This window comes from Myotis nattereri, assembly GCF_964212035.1.
Source record: "Myotis nattereri genome assembly, chromosome: 6".
NCBI classification, from domain to species: Eukaryota; Metazoa; Chordata; class Mammalia; order Chiroptera; family Vespertilionidae; genus Myotis; species Myotis nattereri.
The window spans coordinates 52931142-52953943 of NC_138081.1; the positions used below are offsets into that span (position 1 = coordinate 52931142).

At 37.6% G+C, this 22802-nt stretch overlaps 1 pseudogene across 1 annotated transcript; it reads right to left on the reverse strand.

Moving 5' to 3' along the window:
• Positions 1–8177: 8177 nt before the first annotated feature.
• LOC308520901 (large ribosomal subunit protein eL33-like) lies at positions 8178–8638 on the reverse strand (annotated as a pseudogene). The gene has a single exon. The product of its transcript is annotated as a large ribosomal subunit protein eL33-like (transcript).
• Between the last annotated feature and the right edge of the window lie 14164 nt (positions 8639–22802).

Sequence of the window (22802 nt, forward strand, 5' to 3'; positions counted from 1 at the left end):
TTGTATCTTGCTACATTGCCAAATTCATTTATTAGGTGTAGTAGTTTTTTGATGGAGTTTTTGGGATTTTCTATGTATAGTATCATGTCATCTGCAGATAAGGACAGTTTTATTTATTCTTTTCCAATTTGGATGGCTTCTATTTCTTCTTATCTGATCGCTATGGCTAGTATTTCTATTACTATGTTGAACAGGAGTGGTGAAAGTGGGCATCCTTGTCTTGTTCCTGTTCTTAGGGGAAATGGGTTTAGTTTTTGCCCATTGAGTATGATGTTGGCTGTAGGTTTTCATATAGGGCTTTTATTATATTGAGGTATGATCCCTCTATTCACACTTTGCTGAGGGTTTTTATCAAGAAAGGGTGTTGGATTTTGTCAAATGCTTTTTCTGCATCAATTGATATGATTATGTGACTTTTATCTGTCAGTTTGTTTATGTGATGTATCACATTTATTGATTTGTTGGTATTGTACCATCCTTGCATCCCTGGAATAAATCCCACTTGGTCATGGTGTATGATCCGTCTAATGTACTGCTGAATCCGGTTTGCTAGAGTTTTGTTGAGGATTTTAACATCTATGTTCATGAAGGATATTGGCCTGTAGTTCTCTTTTTTTGTGATGTCTTTATCTGGTTTTAGGATTAGGGTAATACTGGCTTCATAGAAAAAGCTGGTAAGTATGCCTTCCTCTTGAATTCTTTGGAATAGTCTGAGGAGGATAGGTTTTAGTTCTTGTTTGAATGCTTGGTAGAACTCTCCGGTAAGGCCATCTGGACCAGGGCTTTTGTTTGCTGGAAGATTTTTGATTGCTATTTTAATTTCTTCGGTAGTTATCAGCCCATTCAAGTTTTTTGATTCTTCTTGGTTGAGTTTTGGGAGCTTGTATTTTTCTAAGAATATGTCCATTTCATCTAGGTTGTCCTTTTTGTTGGAATAGAGTTGTTCATAGTATTTTTTCATAATCATGTGTATTTCTGTGGGATCGGTTGTTATTTCACCCCTTTCATTTCTGATTTTGTTTATTTGGGTCCTCTCTCTTTGCTTTTTGGTGAGTCTGGCTAGAGGTTCATCAATCTTGTTTATCCTTTCAAAGAACCAGTTCTTGGTCTTGTTGATCTTTTGTATTGTATTTTTGGTTTCTATTTTGTTTATCTCTGCTCTGATCTTTATTACTTCCTACTTTCTGTTTACACTGGGCTTTTCTTGTTGCTCTCTTTCTAACTCTGAGTTGTAGGGTTAGGTAATTTATTACCATTGTTTCTTGTTTTTTTTGCAGTAGGCTTGTAGAGCTATGAACTTTCCTCTCAAGACTGTTTTTACTGTGTCCCATAGATTTTGGATTGTTGTGTTTTCATTGTCATTTGTTGCCATGATGCTTTTTATTTCTTCTTTAATCTCTCTGGTAACCCAGTCATTGTTTAATAGCATGCTATTTAGCCTCCAGGTGTTTGATTTTTTTTATTGTTTTTATTGTAGTTAATTTCTAGTTTTATGCCATTGTGATCTGAGAAGATGCTTGATATGATTTCTATCTTCTTGAATTTGAAGAGACTTGCCTGTGACCCAATATATAGTCTATCTTTGAAAATGACCCATGTGCACTTGAGAAGAATGTATATTCTGTGGCTTTGGTGTGAAATGTTCTGAAGATATCAATTAATTCCATCTAATCTAGTGAGTCATTTAGGATTGATGTTTCTTTGCTGATTTTTTGTTTAGAGGATTTGTCCAATGGTGATAGTGGGGTATTAAAGTCCCCTACTATGATTGTATTGCTGTCAACCTCTCCCTTGATATCCTCCGGAAGTTTGTTTTTTATGTACTTGGGTGCATATATGTTTACCAGAGTTATTTCTTCTTGTTGGATTGCTCCTTTTAGTATTATGAAGTGGCCTTCCTTATCTGTTATGTCCTTCACTTTGAGATCTAATTTGTCAGATATAAGTATTGCTACCCCAGTGTTTTGTTTTGTTTTTTCAATTTTCATTCGCCTGAAAAACCTTTTCCATCCCTTCACCATCAGTCTTTGTGAGTCCTTTTTTCTGAAGTGGGTTTCCTGTAGACAGCAGATATATGGGTCATGCTTGCTTATCCCCTCAGCTACCCTATGTGTTTTGATTGGGGCATTTAATCCATTTACATTTAAAGTTATTATTGATAGGTACTTGTTTGTCACCATTTTTATTCTTTACACCTGTGTTCCTTCTGTGTTTCCTATTTCTTCTTTTTACAGCAGACCCTTTAGCATTTCTTGTATTGCTGGTTTGGTGGTAAACTCCCTTAGTCCTTTTTTGTCTGTGAAGCTCCTGATTTGACCCTCGAATTTGATTGATAGCCTTGCTGGGTACAGTATTCTTGGATTCAGACCCTTCCTTTGCATGACTCTGTATATTTCATTCCATTCCCTTCTGGCCTGATGTGTTTCTGTTGAGAAATCAGTCGCTAGTCTGATGGGGGATCCTTTGTAGGTAACTTTCTGTCTCTCTCTGGTCACTTTTAAGATTTTTACTCTGTCATTGGTATTTTCCAGTTTAATTATAATTTGCCTTGGCATCGGTCTTTTGGGGTTCATTTTGTTTGGGACTCTGTGAGCTTCTTAGATTTGTGTGAGTTTTTTCTTCCCCATATCAGGGAAGTTTTCTGTCATTATTTCTTCAAACAGGTTTTCTATTCCTTGCTCAGTTCCCTCTCCTTCTGGTAACCCTATTATGCAGATGTTGTTTCGTTTCGTGTTGTCCCAAAATTCCCTCAGGCTCTCCTCTTTTTTTTTAAGTTTTCTCTTATAGTTGCTGCTCTACTTGGGTATTTTTTCCTACCTTGTCTTCTAGCTCATTGATGCAGTCCTCTGATTCTTCTAGTCTACTGTTGATGCTTTCTATTGAGTTCTTTATAGCAGCGGTGTCATTTTTCATTTCTTCTTTGTTCTTACACATATTGTTGAATTTGTCTTCCATTCTTTTCAGCAACCTTATGACCATTTCTCTGAATTCTTTTTCTGACATATTGCTTGCCTCCCTTTCTTTTACTGCCTATTCTGGTGATGTCTCCTTTCCTTTCATATGCGGGCTGTTTCTTTGTCTCCCTATGATCTCTCTTCTCCGGGTGTCTGGTTATGTAGCTCTCTCTCTCCTTTCCCTTGGCGAAATTTAACCTTTCCATGAGAAGGTGCAGAGCTCCTCCAAGTCTGTGTATTTGCGCTGCTTAAGACCCAGTGTTCATGGGTTCACAGCTGGCCCCTGAGTGTTGTGGCCTCCGATAATAGCCACTCTCCCCTTCTCAGATCTGTGGTTTAGAAAGACACTTTGATAGTGTGCCATGCCATTTCTCACTCCAGGCTTCTGCTCAGGCTGTTCTCTTTGGCTGAAACCCGTGACCCTGTTGTGAGATGTGGTGAATTCTATGTATACATTAGTTCAAAAGTCAAATAATCTGTGCTGAGTTCTGTCACCCTTCACAAATATACTGGCATGTGTGTGCACACACATACAGAATGAGAGTTGAAAGTTATAAAGTAATAAAATAATACAGTAGTTCATTCTTAACTTTAGTTTTGCTTTCCACAGTTCCAATTATCTGTAGTCAACTCTGATCTAGAAATATTAAATGGAAATATTCCAGAAATAATCAACTTATAAGTTTTAAATATTATGATGTTTTGAGTACCTCCTCTCATCATGTAGGCATTGTATCATGTCACAATAACAAAAGAAGAAGAAACATGAGTACAGTAAAATAAAATATATAGAGAGACCATATTCACATCACTTTGATTATAGTATAATTGTTCTATTGTATTATTAGTTATTGTTGTTAATCTCTAACTGTGCCTAACATATAAATTAAACTTTATCATAGGTCCATGGTCGGCAAACCGTGGCTCACGAGCCATATGCGGCTCTTTGGCCCCTTGAGTGTGGCTCTTCCACAAAGTACCATGTGCGGATGCACATGTACAGTGTGATTGAAACTTCATGGCCCATGCGCAGAAGTCGGTATTTTGTGGAAGAGCCACACTCAAGGGGCCAAAGAGCCGCATGTGGCTCGTGAGCCGCAGTTTGCCGACCACTGTCATAGGTAAACACAGTAGGGCTTGATACTAATCAGCAGTTTCAAGCATCCACTGGGTGTCTTGGAATATACCTACCACAAATAAGGGAGAACAACTGCATCGACAACCACTCACCTTGAATGAGCACTTTCTATGTTTAGAACTGTCTCAATATATCACAAAACTCATTTAATCCTCACAATGACTATTTATTATCCCTTTCCTCTTGCTCTTCAAAGGCCCTGGGCTTTTGGAAAATAACAACTGGGAGGAGACACATAGGCTTCCTGCTTTCAACCCTGCAACCTTAGCTGAGGTAGTGAACAAAGAATGCAACCCGCACATTGAACTGGATATCGAACCACTGAGCCATGCTGACCTGGCTATATGTGTAATTTTAGATACTTCCTTCTTCCTCTCTACTCTCAATTTCCATTTCCCACATGAACAAAATTCTTATGCTTTCTTGTTATTCAAGAACTGGTCACTACTGAAGCTTACCACTACCACACCTTCCCTTCTTACCCAAATCCAAATTAAATCTTTGACTGATGTGTTAATTTTGTAGGGCTTCTATAACAAATGACCACAAACTGGGTGGCTTAAAACAACAGAAACTGATTCTATCAAAAATTATAGTGGTTAGATTTTTTTCAAGAGAATAATTTGAACTTCTGGTGGTTGCCTGCAATCCTTGATGCTCATTGGTTTGTGCCAGCATAACTCCCACCTCTGTGTCTGGCTTCATACCATATGGCATTCTTTCAGAGTGTCTCTGTGTCTCCAAATTTTTCTCCTTTTATAAAAATACCAGTCACTGGGTTTAGGGCCCATCCTAAGCCAGTGTGACTTCATTACATCTGCAAAGACTTTATTTCCAAATAAAATTCTATTCACAGATATTGAGGGTTAAAACTTCAACAAGTCTTTTGTTAACACAATTCAGTCCACCACAAAGGGAAGGGGGAGTGGGAATGCTAATCTCAACTAGGTGTTTAGAAGGACTACCAGACAGATCTGATTACGTTTATTTATATAAAAATCAGAATAGTTCTAGGGTTCGTTTGCATTTTTATTGATTGTCCAGAGATGTCTCCCATTCCTCCCCACTCCACCCAGCCTGGCCTTCCCCACACTATTATCTGTGTCCATAGGCTATGCATACAAAACCAAAATGTGGTGGCCGGGTCCCAGTTCTTTAGCTTGCAAAACCAAAGAATGGATTCCAGGACAAAAAATGGTTAGTGGAGCAAATTTTACTGAGAGAAGCCAGTCTTGGAAAAGATGCAGCTGGGGCTCTAAAAGCAGGACAGTGTCCAGAGCTCCTGTTCCATGTTGTAGTTGGGTGTAGTTCAGCATCCAAGGGAATTAAAGTCCATTAGTCCACATGCCCATAAGCCAAATGGACACATGGGAGTATATCTCCTGCCATAGAAACCCAGTGCACCAGAGAAAGAAAGAAGAAGAAGTATGCACATTTTTATTTAGGAGTAGATACATGCCTTGCTAGCTCCTGATTGGTCCTTCCAAAGAATTCTACCTTGCAACATCCTTGCAATTGGTTTATACACCTTACTTCCTTGAGATTATTCATTTGCAAGCTGCCTGTCTTAGCAACATGCATACATTTCAAAGCTTACGTCTCAGTGCATGCCCTTCTTTCCCCACCCAGCTAGGTCTAGTTCTAGGGCATTTTGTCTGTTTCCATGTTTTTCTCAGAACAGGGTACGGTCAGCAAACTGTATTCTGCCTGAGTCTGCAATGTTCCACTTCCCAGACCCCCATGGTCCAGGCCCTCTCTAACTAATCCTCTTCTTCTATCTCCTCACATATACTCATATATGTTCTATGGTTAATCTCTTCCCATCCTCCCACCCTTCTCCCCTCTGAGATCTGTCAGTCTGTTCCATACATCCATGCCTCTGGAACTATTTTATTCCTCAGCTTATTTTCACTATGTGGACAAAAGGGGCCACATGCTAACCTGATAAACTCAGAAACACCTGCATGGAGGCCTTGCAAACTCAAAGACCTAAAGTAACCACAAAGGATGGTCTGAAATTAAAACTTTAACTAAAGGCAGTTGATGGTGGGTAGTAGTCATATCCTAGACAGGTTATCTTCCCTGACAAAGATTAACTTTGATCTTAACTGAGCCTATTGTCTTTTTGTATCTACAGTAACATACCTTTGGAATGTCAGGGTAACTTCCCTTTTTCCAGACTCCTCAGGGCACAACCCATGCAGCAGGGCAGAGACCCCAAATCCCCTCATTGTTATTGTTATCCTGCTAATTGTTGACTGTTAACTATCCTGTACCCACCTATGTAAAAGAAGCCTGTGTCTATCTTATTACTTTTTATCCAACCCCAGAGGTTTCTCTGCTTTGCTTTCTCCCACTTCCCTAATCTATTGCCAATGGATTTACATTGTAAATCCATCTCCTCCTTTGATTGTAATTTATAGTGAAAAACTGCTGATCTCCTGAGCATTATCTTAATCTGTTGAGATTCTGCTTCCTGGCAATTGTACATAGTTTGGCTCAAATAAACTCACAAAAATTATTTGCAGGTTTGAATGTTTCTTACATTAACAATTAGATTTCATACATAAGTGAGATCATGTGATACGTCTTTAAAGGATTTTGTAACACAAATGTGTCATCCCAAAGTCGTGGTTAGGATCAGAGCTTTCCTGGTCCTTGCTTGCTGTCCACAGCTCCCAGCACCTCACTTTCAGCAAACCCAAGGCTGAGTGAACCAGCTCCAAAATGAGGAAAACTTAGATTGTTTATCTCAGGTACCTTTCCTTTAGCAGTGTTTTCACTTTTATGGTAAATATTTAAATACTTTCTTTAAATCAAATTATATGAATAACGGCTTCATATTTCATTTTAATTTTCCCATGTTAATGTGGATTTAGGTCTGCACATTTCCCATATTTGGTCCATAAACGAAGGACATATATAAAATGTTATGCCCAGAATTCAAGATCCCCAAGAAACCACACCAGGGAGCCAGTCCGATGCAAAAGCAGAAGGTCCTTTATTGAGTTAGCTAACCCGACCCGGGCCTCCAGTCGAAGCAGCAACCGGAAACCGAGTGCCACCCGTGAGAAAATCAGGGCTTTAATAGTGAGGGGAGGGGAGCTGACTGTGGGCCCTGCCGATTGGCCAGGCGCCAAGTCGGGTCTTGTTACACAGGATGTGGTCATCTCTATGGCGCGCACATCCCTTGCTTGTCATTGGTTAGTTCAAAGAAATCTCGGGCGTGGACAGCAGGGGCCTGGGCTCGGGGAAGAAGGCACTCTTCTGAGCACATGGCCTCTGCCCCAACATGGAGGATCCAGGGTAAGATGGAGGGCATAGCCCTCGCCCTTTCATAAAAAATATGAGGGACATTTGTGTAAAATTTTGGCAACAGAAAACTACACAAATGTAAATGGTTTCATAGGCATGGATTTCTCTTCTTCCAAAATACTTCCTAAGTGTGAGTAAGAAGAAAGAATAGGAACAAATGTAAAGCCTTGGTAAAGTGTAAATCAAGTAATCTGGGTTCTTCTGTGTTTGCTTAGTAAAGTCAACATTTATCAATATCTTGGAGCACTATCTCTGGTTAGGGTAAGGACAGAAGAATGTGCTACCTTTATTTAGGGCATTAAAACCCTGAAATTCAAGTTTTAAAAAGATTCAAAAGGAGATGAATGCATTTTAAAACAAAATGCTTTCCCTTGCATGCAGTGAGTCAGAGTACAGCTTTGTTGTAAAATCAGGCTACATTCTGAATGATATTATGTATTTCAATTTTTTAAATAACTTGGTTCATTCACAGCTCAAACAATTGTATTTAATGCAACAATTGTAACTAAAATTGCACTATTTTCTTTTTCTTCCCCTGAACATTACTTGAGGATGAGCATTTAATAAGAAATTGTGATTCTTAAGAATCTTTTGGCAGTTTAAATGCAACTTAAAAGAGAAAATACATAATTTTAAATTAAGTTGTCATGGTATAAAATATTTTATACCGTTTTTGATCAGCATTTCTTCTATGTTGATTATAAAAAAAAAAACATATGCTAAATTTTATTATTTTGATGATTGATTTTCCAAGAGATTTTTATCTGAATTACAAAGCTATATAGCTTAATTTTTTTTGTTTTGTTTTTTTCAAATATGTCTTTTTTTTTTAACCAAAACACAGGAAAGCAAATCCATTTTATTTATTTTCAATAAGTTTAAATCCTTGAGGGGTACAGAATTACACGGATTTTGTATCCAATGGCCTTAGCAGGAAGGTTGCTTCGGAATTTAGCATGAACCATGTCACAGTTTCCATGAGCATGAGTTACCTTTCCTCAGATGACTCTGGTTTTGTTTGGTTTGCCACCAGGAGTCACTGTGTTGTTCTTTGTACACATAAGCACATCTTTTGCCCAGATTGAATTCTGCTTCATCTCGAGCATAAACACCTTCAGTTTCAAGAAGAGCTGTGTGCTCCCTCTGGTTCTGGAGACCCTGCTTACAGCCAGTAAAAATGACCTTGGACCACCACCTTCCACACATATTTGTCATTAGAGAAGTCCTGTTCCCAGCAGGTCTCTACAGGGTCCAAGATGGTGGGAAAAGGTTCAAATATGCTTTTATTGATTTTAGAGAGTGGAAGGGGGAGGGAGAGAGAAATAGAAACATCAATGCCGAGAGACAATTATCAATTAGCTGCCTTCTAAGGGAGGTGCCTTGACTAGGAATCAAACTGTGACTTCCTGGTTCCTGGATTTCTGTTCAAACATCAAGCCACACCTGCCAGGATAGCTTAAGTTTTATAATTAAAATTTATAGCAAAACATTTTTTATGCAATTAATCAACATCCCCTCAAAAATAAAGAAATGAGGGGATGGAGTGCCTAAACTTTATTGATCCAATTTAAAGATAGAAAAAAAAAAGCCATTTTTAAACCCATATTTCATTGAAATTAAAAGAACAGATTCATATCATCTAAACCAAAAAGTAGAAAATTACAGTTTCTGGGATAAATCTGACCTGCTGGTAGGCTTTGTAAATATCAGTTGACTGGAACACAAACCAGAGCATGTGTTTGTGTCTGCTTTCACACTACAACAGCAGAGTTGAGGAGTTGTAACAGAAATTGTATAATAGATTCGTATCTATAGAACATCCTTGACTTTACTTCTTGGCCAGCAATGCTTAAAATACTTACTGTCTGGCTCTCCAATGCACAGTTTACTAATCCCATTCTCAACCAGAACAATCATGATGTATTTTCTCCAGCTTCTGAAGGCAAAATACTCATCAACAGAATTCCCTAAAAAGATTTCCCATAGAAATAGAAACTTTGAATGAACCAGTTACTAGTAAGGAGATTGAATCAGTAATCTAAATTTCTCCCAGTGAAGAAAAGCCCACGCCTAGATGGCTTCACTGGTAAATTTCACCAAACATTAAACTAAACATTTAAGGAAGAATCACACAGTATTTGTCTTTCACAGTCTGACATATTTCACTTAGCATAATGGATGAACCTTAAAAGTGGTTCCCGCATCTTGGCTATTGTAAATGATGCTGTTATGAACAGGGGTGTGTGTGTGTGTATATCTCAATTTCTTCATTTATTTTTTAGAAAATTGTTGTTAGTGTATAGAAAGGCTGCTGCTTTGTGCATGTTAATTTTGTGTCCTGCAAGCTTACAGAATTCATTGATGAGATCTAACCATTTTTTGGTTGTGTCTTTCAGATTTCTTTATGTAAAACCATGTCATCTACAAACAGAGACCATTTTACTTCTTTCTAATTCTGTTTCCTTTTGTTTATTTTCTTTACTTTTTTTTTTTTTTTGGCCTGCTTTCATTTATATGTGGAATCTAAAAAAAAATAAAAAACAACTCGGTCAGACTTATGGTTACCAGGATGGAGGGTGGGGGAAGAGGGAGTTGAAGGAGGGTGGTCAAATGGCACAAACTTTCAGTTATAAGATATGTAAGTACCAGGGATGTAATGTGCAACATGATGACTGTAGCTAATACTACTACATGATGCATATCAACATTCTTAAGAGACTGAATCCTAAGAGTTCTCGTTACAAGTAGATTTTTCTTTTCTTCTTATTGTACCTATATGAGATAATGGATGTTAGCTAAACCTATTGTATTATTCATTCCATTATATGTAAATCAAACCATCATGCTGTATGCCTTAAACTTGTACAGTGAAGTATGTCAATTATTTCCTAATAAAACTGGGGGGAAAAAGTATTCCCCATATACATGTTAAAACATACTATGTTTTTCCTCACTAACCAGCACAAGATAACCTTAAATACGTGAGAATAACTGCTTTAATCTCAATAACCACAATAGCACCTATCATAGTAGGGAGTCAATAAATGTTTGGTTAGATAAATCTTTAAAAGGTGCATTCTACATCTTATGTATTACATATCTCTATTATAGAATAAATTTTTTCCAAAATATTTGAGTGGAATGGATGATCTAGGAAGAATACACAATGAGCTTTTCAGTACTGCTTTAGTACTGCTCCAGACGGGAGGAGCTCAACAAATTGCCCTGAAGGGTTCTGCCATTTTTCAGAGAATTTAAGCAATCCTCCCTCCATCAAGAAGTGTATGTTGAAAAGTATGTGGATAAAATATTTGTATAGCTACAGACAAATCAATTTCACGTATCTCCTATTCTAACAATAACCTGTATACCAAGCATAAGTATATTTAAAGTCCTCAAGATATTGATGTTTGTAATGGTCCTAAGTGCTACTAATCCTGTCTCCTATAGCAGCTCAGCAAGTAGAAGAATCTGCACCAGTCAGGAAGGCTCACTTCATCAGTCCCCACACTGTTCGCTGAGTTCACAGAGATTTGTGTCATAGACTTGTGAGGAATGAGGGTCAGGACAGATCATCCAGGCCAGCTGCTTAAGAGGGGAGGGAAGAAGAAAGCCCAACCCAGGCTATGAAAATAACCAAGGAGCCATAGAAGTAAGCACCAATCATGCCGCTCCCATAGCCACTCTTTTATTCCAGCTTCTGCAGGGATGTGGACTGAGGAAGATGACCATTAAACCATCCAGACTAGATTTGCCCCATGGTACAATGCTCAAGAAAGATTCCCTCCCCCTCCCCTTTCTTTCTTTGTGTTTTTAGGTTCAGGATTCTTATTCCCAGTTTTACCTAATATAAAGAGAAAATCAACAATATGTATTGTCATAAAAAAATTCCTTTTTCATGTACGTTATTTAAAAAAAAATCCCTTACATCTAAATCATCCTGTGATCACATGAGGCAGACCTGTGGGACCAAGAATGATGCTCTGGAATCATTTTTCCTGGGTTCCACATTAGGTGCCCCATTTACAAGCTGGCTGACCTAGGACAAACTGCTTAAGCTGTCAGTGCTTCCTACTCTTCTTCTCTAAAATAATATCTTATAGCCCGGCTGGTGTGGCTCAGGGGTTGAGCATCAACTTATGAACCAGAAGGTCAGAGATTGATTCCCAGTCAGAGCACATGCCTGGGTTGAGAGCTTGATCCCCAGTAGGGGGGCGTGCAGGAGGCAGCCAATCAATTCTCTCTCATCATTGATGTTTCTATCTCTCCCTTTCCCTTCCTCTCTGAAATCAATTAAAAAAATTTTTTAAAGAAATTTAAAATAATATCTTATAAGCTTGATGATAGATTGAATGAGAACATGTATGTAAAACTCTTATAATTGTGGCTGGTATATAGAGAGCACATTTTTATTATTAGGTGGTATTATATTAGTGTTAATGATGTTCAAGCTTTCAGCATTACCAAAGGGCCGTCCAATGACCAGCCCCCCCTTATTCCTGCTGCTCCTGCACAGGCTTCATCACACTGCCTATCTCTTTGCTCCACTAAAGCCAGGTTATCTTTTAGCCCCAAATTATTTTAACTCTGTCCTCCTTACCTTTGCTAATACTGCACTGCCTAGTTGTAATTCAACATTCTCTTTACACAATCTATTTTCTACTAAGCTTCAACCACTTAGAATTGAATGCTGTTATATTTGTGCCCCTGACCAGACATTTTGTACAAATTTCTTCATTCCTCTTTCTTATCTTCTTCCACTGGACTTTGAGCCCTTCAAGGGCAGAAGAGTGTTTTAGTCACCCTTTTAGCCATACCACCAAGCAGCTGTTACAGAACACATTTAGGAAAATGTATGTTGAATTAAAGAAGACTGAAGGGCCCAGTGTAGTAATGCTGAAGTCATAAAATTCTGTTTAAAGTACAGCCACAGGAATTGGCACGGTGACCTCTTCTGGCAGCAAATCTCATTTATTACTATGAACTGCATAAAGGAATTGTCCTTATTTGTTCATCAATGTCCTTTAATCTGGTGAATTGAATTAAGGAATTTATTCTTATTCATGGAATTCAATTTTTAATATATCTGAGATATTTCTAACAAACTCATTCAGAGTCCAGGAAAGTTTTCTTCTTGATAAATAATGTTCCATTTTTCTATTTTACTACTCTTTTTGTTTATAAACTAGAGGCCTGGTGCACAAAATTCATGCAGTTGGAGGGAGGGGGGCGCTGTCCCTCAGCCCAGCCTGCACCCTCTCCAATCTGGGACCCCTTGGGGGATGTCTGACTGCTGGTTTAGGCCCAATCCCTGCCTAAACTGGCAGTCGGACATCCCTCTCACAATCTGGGACTGCTGACTCCCAACCACTCACCTGCCTGATTGCCCCTAACCACTCCCCTACCAGCCCTATTGATGCTTAACTGCTCCCCTGCCAGCCTGATTGCCCCAAACTTCCCTCCCCTGCTGGCCTGGTTGCCCCAACTGCCCTCCCCTGCAGGCCTGGTCCTCCCAACTGCCCTCCCCTGCAGACCTGGTTGCCCGCAACTGCCCTCCCTTGCGGGCCATCTTGTGGCTGTGGGCGCCGCCATCTTTGAGGGTGGGGTAATCAATTAGCATATTCCCTCCTTATTGGCTATGGGCACTGCCATCTTTGAGGGTGGGGTAGTCAATTAGCATATTCCCTCCTTATGACTGTGGGAGCCATCATCTTTGCAACAGTGTGAGGGTCAATTAGCATATTCCCTCTTTATTAGATAGTATGTCATACAGTGTTTTTGTAATTGTTTATACTATCTTTAATCAATTGGTTCAACAATAATTAAACCAATTATAAAATATAAATATGTCTCCATAATTTCCCCTTTGGTAAATTTTACCCAAAATGAATGAAGTATTTTATATAAATAACTACCTAATTTATATTTTCTAAATGGACTCTTTGCTAAAGAAAAGAATAATCTACCCTACGCAATGGCTCAAAAATTCATTTGTGAAATTAGTGAATAGGATTTTATACTTTATTCAACTATATCACAAATCCAAACATTTCTCTCCAGTGTCGTTGCCACCAAACTTACATCCACCATCTTCTCCCAACTGACCTACTACAATAGTCTTTAGACTGGCTACCTCTTCTGGGTTTGTCTCTATACTATCCATTAAACATTTGAAATGACCCTTTCACATTTTAATCACTTACCCAGTCAAATCCCTCCAATCACCATTGTACAATGAGTAAGTCTGAGCTTACAAAGGTTTATGAAACCCAACATGACCTGGCCACCGGCCGCCTGTCTCCCTCACTCTCCACCCCACCACCACCGTGCTCTGGGTCACTATGTGATCTGGTTTTCCCTCCTCCTTGAACATGCCGTGCTGGTTCCTGTCCTGAGCTTTTTTTTTTTTTTTTTTTTTTTAATATATTTTATTGATTTTTTACAGAGATGAAGGGAAAGGGATAGAGAGTCAGAAACATCGATGAGAGAGAAACATTGATCAGCTGCCTCCTGCACACTCCCCACTGGGGATGTGCCCGCAACCAAGGTACATGCCCTTGATCGGAATTGAACCTGGGACCCTTGAGTCCACAGGCTGACACTCTATCCACTGAGCCAAACCGGTTAGGGCTGTCCTGAGCTTTTGTACCTAGTGTCTCCTATCCTTGCCATGCCTGATCCTGAAGATAAAGCTGAGTTCTTATCTTCAGATCAGCTTTCTTCAAGAGGCCTACCTTCCCTGACAGCCTCCACTCAAGGGGGCTGCCCAATCCTACTGTGGGCTGCTCTGCCCTTGACCTCTTTCTCAGCTCTGTCTCTGCCTAATGGTCCAGCTAAAACAGTCAGCCCTGGATCTTGACATTCAGATCCATCAGAGTCCCCAGTGTTACTATCGTGGCTACCTCCCTCTTCTGACACCTCGTTAAAGCTGAAAAATCTCACAGTCCTCTGTAGCGGAGCCCCTTCACTTCCAGTAGGCCAATATGTCTCCGCCCATTATCCATGCCACACAATAACCAGGGCAGACTTGGGATTGCAAACTGAGTTTATGTGTACCTGGGACCCTTGTGACAATCTGAGTCACCTTGTGTTAGCATGGGATTACTGAGCATAGTAATCCTTTCCCAAAATCATTGGCAAAATCCTGAGAATTCCCTCATGTAAGAATTTCTAAAGCTACTCCCACCAGACGTTTGACCTCAAGAAGCCGAGAGGAGCAAACCAGAGCTGTGGCAGCCACTTTTCTCTTCCAATGTGGTCTTCTTTCTCTCCACTTCTGTTATATATCAAAATAAAACATGAAGAAGTCTCTCTTTCTATTGCTTTCTGCATGATTTGAAACCCCTTTATATGAAATTCCATGAAAACAGTCATTTGTGCTTGCCGAATAACATCAAGATGACAAGTAAACTCAGTTAGTGAATCACCTTAGTGTTTTATGCTTATATTCTTAAGCATTGGATCTTGGCAAAACATCCCAATAATAAACTAATCCATCAAGTCTAGACTTTACATGTAAGAGGGGATTAAAGGAATTTAGAAATCATTTTTTCTCAAGACTGAATGACTCTAAACCATCTATCAAAAGTGGATGATAGGAACTGAGTGTCTTGTGCCCGTCTCTGCCCCATGTCAGATGGATGCCTTTACTGTCCTAGGAGGAAAGACAAATATTTAGGAAATCAGAAGAGAAAAATGTCTTATCATCATTTGAGTTAGACACAAATGTGCGCAATGGAATAGAATGGTTGTTTCCCTACATATAATACAAAAAGCAAGATAAAGATGATAACTATAGTCAAATAAAACTTCACAAAAAATCTATAATAATAAAAGCATAATATGCTAATTAGACTGGACGTCCTTATGGATGAAGCCGGGGCTGCAGGGAGGCCCCGGTCCGGGTGCCAGAGGGAAGCCAGTGCTGGCAGGCTCTAGTAATAACAATAAAAGAGTAGCTCCATAACTTGAGTGTTATTCTGCATTATGAGCATTAAATCATAGCTATGATTTAGGAAATGCACATATGTGTGCATGAATGCTTGCATGCATGTGCACACACACAAATCTGAGTTGCCAAATAGATGATAGGACTCAGACCACTTGCTGGCCCTAATTATTTGCTCTCATTCTAGATCAGGTTCAAAATATTTGATTTTCTGACTTTCCAGCAAAAAAAACATTTTGAAAGCATCAAATCAGATGTTGTATGGTAAAAACAGAGAAAGAACGGCATTTGAAGCTGAGACAGAATATTATTGTTAAAAAATTAACATTTGCTCAAATATAATAGTCTGTAACCAGTTGAAATAGGTGTGAATGCTCCTTTTCTATTTTTAATAATATTAAATATATTGAACTTTTATGTTAAGATATATAACCAACACATTATATAAGTTATATGCAATAATTGTTTGTAGTTTTGGTAATTTAAAAACTTCAAGCACAAGATCTGTACAGTTTTAACAGAGGAATTTGATCTACTTTATAAAACTTTTTTTTTTTAATCAAATTGAGGTTCAAATAGTGTGGAAAGTAGATATCCAGGTGGGATTATCTTATAAACAGTGTCCAGGAGGCCATATGCAACTGAAAACTTTTCTGACTAGACAGTTGGGGTTAGGGCTGACTTAACCCCAGCTCCCCAGCTATAATGTCTAGCTTCTTATATGGACTAGTTTGAATGATCAGAACCCTATAAAATGGGGATAATAAAACCCACCTTATAGAATTACTGTGATGATTAAATGACAATTACATACACCAGAAAACATTCAACAATTGATACAGGGTGTAGACATATTATTCATCTATTATGTTTTATACCTTTGAGAAAATATTATTAGGTAAGATTTGGTTTTAAAGACAAGACAGACATACCATCTATCGTCTATGTTTTGATTATCTTTAAATGTGTTTAAATACAACATTGGAATATAAATAAAGTACTAAATTAGGGAAAAATTAAGTTATTTTTTCTTCAAAGGCCCCACCTCTCAATATCATCATCTTGGGCATTAGGATGTAACATATGAGTTCGGGAGTGGAGGAGCAGGGAGTACAAACATTCAAATCATATCAGCTTTCATAAATCAACATGAAAATTAGAGATGTTTAGACAAATCATCCAATTATTTGGTCTTCATTTTGTTAAGCACTCGAATAACTATAAACATCCAGATGATTTATAAACTTTTTTTATATTTTATTTTTGTATTGTATTTTTGTTTTGTTTTGTTTTGTTATGAACTTACCGGGTAATGTATTCTGTAAATAGGAAACATAAAAGATAGAGACCATGAAATATATTTAGTTAACAAGATATACTCATTTCCTTAGAGTTTCAATTACAACATTCAGTCTTTTTAATAATACTTATTTTATTAAGTGATTCGATGGAATTTTCCTAAAAATTAAAAGAAATGATAAATTAATATAAACAAGGGACACAATATACACAGAAAGATCTATGGTAGTAAAATGAGTGATTTATTTTAGCTTTTTTTTTTGGTTATTTAGTTACGTATGTAGTACATCCAGCACATTTAACTAACAGTTTTTTTTCTCTTTCCCAACAGATTAAAAATATACTAATTCAAGAATTTTAAAATACAGTGGAACAGCATAACAACTGTCTATGTGCTTCCCATGATATGGTCTCTATATTGTAAGTATATATATTTATATTCCCAAGCTACCTTGATTGTGAAAGAAATGTGTTCAATTACGACTTATAGATAACTTTGATTGTTTCAGAAAAGTACAAGCTATAACTCATCCAAAATATAGAATAGTTTTAGAAGGTTATCTTATATGAAAATGTGTTCTGCAAATTTAGATCTAACATTGTATTAAAGTTAAACCTTAATATAATTGTCATGCTAGATTAATATACCCATTATGATAGACTTTTAAAAATAAATATTATACTTAATATGCTGAAGATTTTTATACTGCTCTTTAGTTTTTTAAAAAAATTTTAAAAATATTTGACATGCAGCCCTGGCCAGTGTTGTTTAGTGGTTAGAGTGTCAATCTACAAACAAAAGGGTTCTGAGTTCAATCTCCAGTCAAGGGTATGTACCTGGGTTGCAAGTCCCCACCCTAGTTGGGGCTCTTGCAGAGGCAACCAATCAATGTGTCTTCCTTACATCGATGTTTCTCTCTCTCTCTCTCTCTCTCTCTCTCTCTTTCTCTCTCTCTCTCTCTCTTCCTCTCTCCCTCTGTCCTGCCCTTCCACTCTTCCACTTTTTCTAAAAAAAAAATCAATGAAAAAATATCCTCCGTTGAGGATTAACAAAAAATAAATAAAAATGTATACATGCATAATTGTACGCTAAAGTATTAAAATTTATGGAAATTTTTAAAAATATAATGTTTACTATTTCAAGGTTAGATCAATTTTTACCATATTAATTATCTTTTTGAAAAATTGTTGTAGTTCTGGCAAGATACATAGCACTAAATCATATATATATATATATATATATATATATATATATACACTAGTAACGTATATATATATATGTGTATATATGAATGTGTGTATATACACACAATTTATTTAATAAACTAAATAAAAAAGTAAAGTGATCTTTGTTCAGTAATGACAACTTTTACCTTTCATTTCACATTGCTTAAAAGCAGGGAGAGAAGTGAAAGGCTGAAATACTATGCTTTGTTTTTTAGTTAAGAATACTAAGCACTAAGTACTTATGGCAGTGGGAAGAAAAGGAGGCAGCTCAATCCCTTTTTCCTCAGAAGAAAGTGAGCCATGACTGAACCCTTATTAGTGAACAGTGTTCCCCAAATTTATACGCTTTTAGGGCATCAGAAGATGTTGTTCCTGCACAACACCTGATTCTACCAGACCTATGGTACCCATCTCAAGCATCACTCTCCATTCACTCAGCCCTTTTCTTGCTGGAAACCCTGTCTGAGGATTAAAAAATATGTCAAAAGGGATTTGCAATTTAGTGAGCCTCTATTCTCCACAAAGGCAGGAGAATGACACGTGCCTGATTTGCTGGTGGGGGTTGGAAGTCAGGGTGGAGAGATAGGTCATTAGCATGCCATTTTAGAACACCAAATCAATGCCTTTTGACAGAAAATATAATTTAATAACAATATATGGTTCTAATGCAATGATAACTAATAGAAATATAATGTGAGCCACACATGTAATTTAAATTTTTCTTGTGGTCACATTTAAAGTAGTTAAAAAAAGAGAGCAAGTATAGTGGGTTTTAATAATAAACTTTATTTAACCTTACATAATGAAAATACAGTCATTTTAACATGATCAATGTAAAAATTGTTAATGAGCCATTTAACTTTTTTTTAATACCAAGTCTTTGAAATCCAGTGCATGCTTATATCACATCTCATTTTGGATACTAAATTTTAATTATATATACTTGACCTGCATTTAAATTTCAATAAAATTTATAGTTAAAAAGAGTAGATTCAAAAAGGCAAGATGTTCCACACATACTTAAAAAAGATTTTCAATAACTAAATTGAGTCTCGGTGTTAAATTTAAATTAATTAAAATGAAATGTCATTTAATTTATACTACCCACATTTCAAGTACGCTGCAGTCCCATGTGTCTGGTAGTTTTTGTATTGGAAAACTATTTTCCAGAGGACTGTTGATCAATGTTACAATTCTGCTACCAAATGACTTCTCTAGGCTGATATCAGAGCTCACCAATAAAGCATATAACTTTAAAATTTCAATGAGGAAATATGTCAAATCGTACCCCTCTGACTAAAATGACATTTTATAGAACAACATGTTTTTGAGAAATTATGGATGAAATAAACAATGTCTAAATCTCCAAGCTGTGAGATACATTGAAATATTTTTGCAATTTGATTCAGTGTACATGTTCTGTTGTACTCTACAAGAATTAACAGATCACAGCCATTCCCATTACAGGGTGAATGAAAAGCAATACATATATAAATAAATAAATAATATTTGTAACATGCCTCTGTGAGAAAAGCTATTAAAGGAATGACAATATAAGCTTCAGATTTTTAAGTCACATAGCTGATAAAGGATTTATATCCAAAATCTACTATAAATAATTGTTAAAACTTAATAATAAGAAAACAAATGACTCAATTTAAAAATAAATAAAAGATATGAATGTCACCAAAAAGAAAATGTATGGATGGCCAATAAGTAGATGGAAGGATTTTTAATATTGTTAATTAAGAGAGATGCAAAATTAAAATCATACTGAGATACCATTAGACACCTATTAAAATGGATTTTTTTCATCTGACTATCAAATACTGGTGAGCATGCAGTCACAGGGACTCTCTTTCATTGCCGATGGAAATGAAAAAATGATATTGCCACTGTGGAGAACTGAGTGCTGATTTTTTAATATAGTTAAACATACACTTACCCTATGATCCAGCAATCCCACTCTTAAGTTTTTTACCAAAGTGAAATTAAAACTTATTTTTTTCAGAGACCTATATGTAAATATTTATAAAATTTTTATCTATAATGACCAAAATGTTCTTCAAATGGTGAATGTAACATAGCTATACAATAAAATACTGCTCAACTATAGAAAAGAAGCAATATTGATTCATGCAATATCATGTATACATCTTAAATGCATTTTGCTAAGTGAAAGAAGCAGACCCAAATTACTGAATATTCTATGATTTCATACGTATTAAATTTTAGAAAAGACAAAACATAATCCAGGAAACACATCAGTAGTTGCAGGGTTTAGATATTGGACAGTTGACTCCTAAGTGGTAGCGTGAGGAATTCTGGGGTTGATGGAACTGTCTGTATGGTAATGTGATGCTAGACAATTGCATGTGCACTCATCAAAACCCATAGAACTGTACAACACAAAGAGTTAGGTATATATATGCAATTCAAAATATGAAAACCATTAGGATGGTGGAATATCTCAAGAAGGAATAGAAATTGTGACAAGTTAGTCTACCAAATTACCAATGTAAGACATAAACTCACTGAAGGCCAGGGTGGGGGCAAGTGGGGGGAGGGTGGTGCGGAATGATCTAGCCTACGTAACTTTGAGAAACAGTTTTGACAGGACAAAGACTAAGAATAATGCTAAAGAGAAAAATAACCATACGTGGACCTTGTACTCTATTTGGTAGTTTATTTTATTTTTAATTGAATTTATTGGGGTGACATTGGTACACAAAACAGGTTTCAAGTGAACAACTTAATAAAACATCATCTGCACACTGCATCATACACCCTTAGCCCTAAGCAAAATCTCTTTCCATCCCCATTTTTCCTCCCTTGCCCACCTTTACCTATCCCCAGCCCACTTTCCCTCTGGCTATCATCACACTATTTTCTGTGTCTATGTGCTATGAATATATGGGGTTGGTTTTTTTTGCTTAATCCCTTCACCTTCTTTCATCCAGCCCTCCTACACCCCTCCTGTCTGACAGCTGTCAATCTGTTCCATGTACCCATGTCTCTCTTTCTATTTTGTTCATCAGTTTATTTTGTTCATTAAATTCCACATATAAGTGAGATCACCTAGTATTTGTCCTTCATTGACTGGCTTATTTCACTTAACATAATAATCTCCAGGCCTATTTATGCTGTCACAAAAGGTAAGATTTCCTTCTTTTTTATGGCTGAGTAGTACACTGTGTAAATGTACCACAGCTTTTTTTATCCACTTGTCTACTTGTGGGCACTTGGGATGCCTCCAAATCTTGGCTATTATAATAATGCTGCAATGAACACAGGGGTGCATATTTTCTTTTGAGTTAGTGTTTTGGGTTTCTTCAGATAAATTCCCAGAAGTGGAATCGCTGGGTCAAAAGGCAGTTCCATATTTAATTTTTTTGAGGAAATTCCATACTCTTTTCCACAGTGGCTGCATTCCCACCAACAATGCAGGAGGGTTCCTTTCTCCACAGCTCGTTTGTTGATTTATTGATAATAGCCATTCTGACTGTTGTGAGATAATATCTGCCTGTGGTTTTATTTGTATCTCTCTGTTCATTAATGACTTTGAGCATTTTCTCATATGTCTATTGGCCATCTCTACATCCACTTTGGGGAAGTGTCTGTTCAGGTCCTTTGCCCATTTTTAAAATTTGGTTAATTGTCTTCTTGCTGTTGAGTAGTATAAGTTCTTTATATATTTTGGAAATGACCCCTTATCAGATGTATCATTGGAAAATATGTTCTTCCATTCAGTGGGCTCCCTTTTTATTTTGTTGATGGTTTCTTTTGCTTGTGCAGAATCTTTTTGGTTTGATGCAGTTCTACTTGATAATATTTCTCACAGGTGTACAAATTATTAATTATGAAATTTCTTTGCATACATACTAGGGTGAAACACATAAATAAATACATTGTTAGTAATCAAAGTTACAAATAAGCAAAATGAAGTAGTTAAAATTAACCTTGTAATGCTACATAAGAGATGAAGACATCAATACGAACTCATTTTTATTTTAGTATACATACAGATAGATACAAAATAAGGGTAGCTATGTATGCATAGATGGGTATATATACATTACATATATTAGCTCTACCTCTTGAAAGGTCCTAGAAGTAGTAATACCACTGTCACAGTGAGCACATCTCAAGTTGATTTATTTTCAAAATATTTTCCAATAAAAACATAACCAGGAAAAATGGCTGATTAAAGATGTAGGGCAAGAAAAATACAAGATGAGCCTGAAACATTTTATAGTGCCAGGAAATGAAATAGTGGCCAAAAATTATTATTGGGGCATGTCAAAAGGTCACAGCAGCCAACCAGAAACAATCCTGAATCACCGAAGCAAAAATGCTTTGAGCAACAAAATACTGATCTTATTAGATTACTAGATTACTAGAGGCCCGGTGCATGCACGAAATTCGTGCACTTGGCGGGGGGGGGGGGGTGCCTCAGCCCAGTCTGCACCCTCTCACAATCTGGGACCACTGGCTCACCTGCCTGCCTGCATGATCGCCCCTAACCACTCATCTGCCTGCCTGATTGCCCCCTAACTGCCGCTGCCTGACTGCCTGATCGCCCCTAACTGCTCGCCTGACTGCCTGATCGCCCCTAACTGCTCGCCTGACTGCCTGATCGCTTCTAACCGCCTCTGCCTCAGCCCCCGCACCTGGGATCCAGGCTTCCCCCCTCTGGCCAGCTACAGGCAACCGGGACCCGGGCTTCCCTCCCTCTGGCTAGCTGCAGGCACCTGGGCCCCAGGTCGGCTTTGCCCAGGCAGGCACTTGGCATCCCAGGTGGTGCTGCCTGGGCTGGCCGCAGGGACCTGGGACCCTAGGCTGCTTCGCCCAGGCCCCAGCTTTGTCAGGAAGGACGTCCAGAATGATTTGCAGAAGATGTCTGGTCTATCTGGTCTAATTA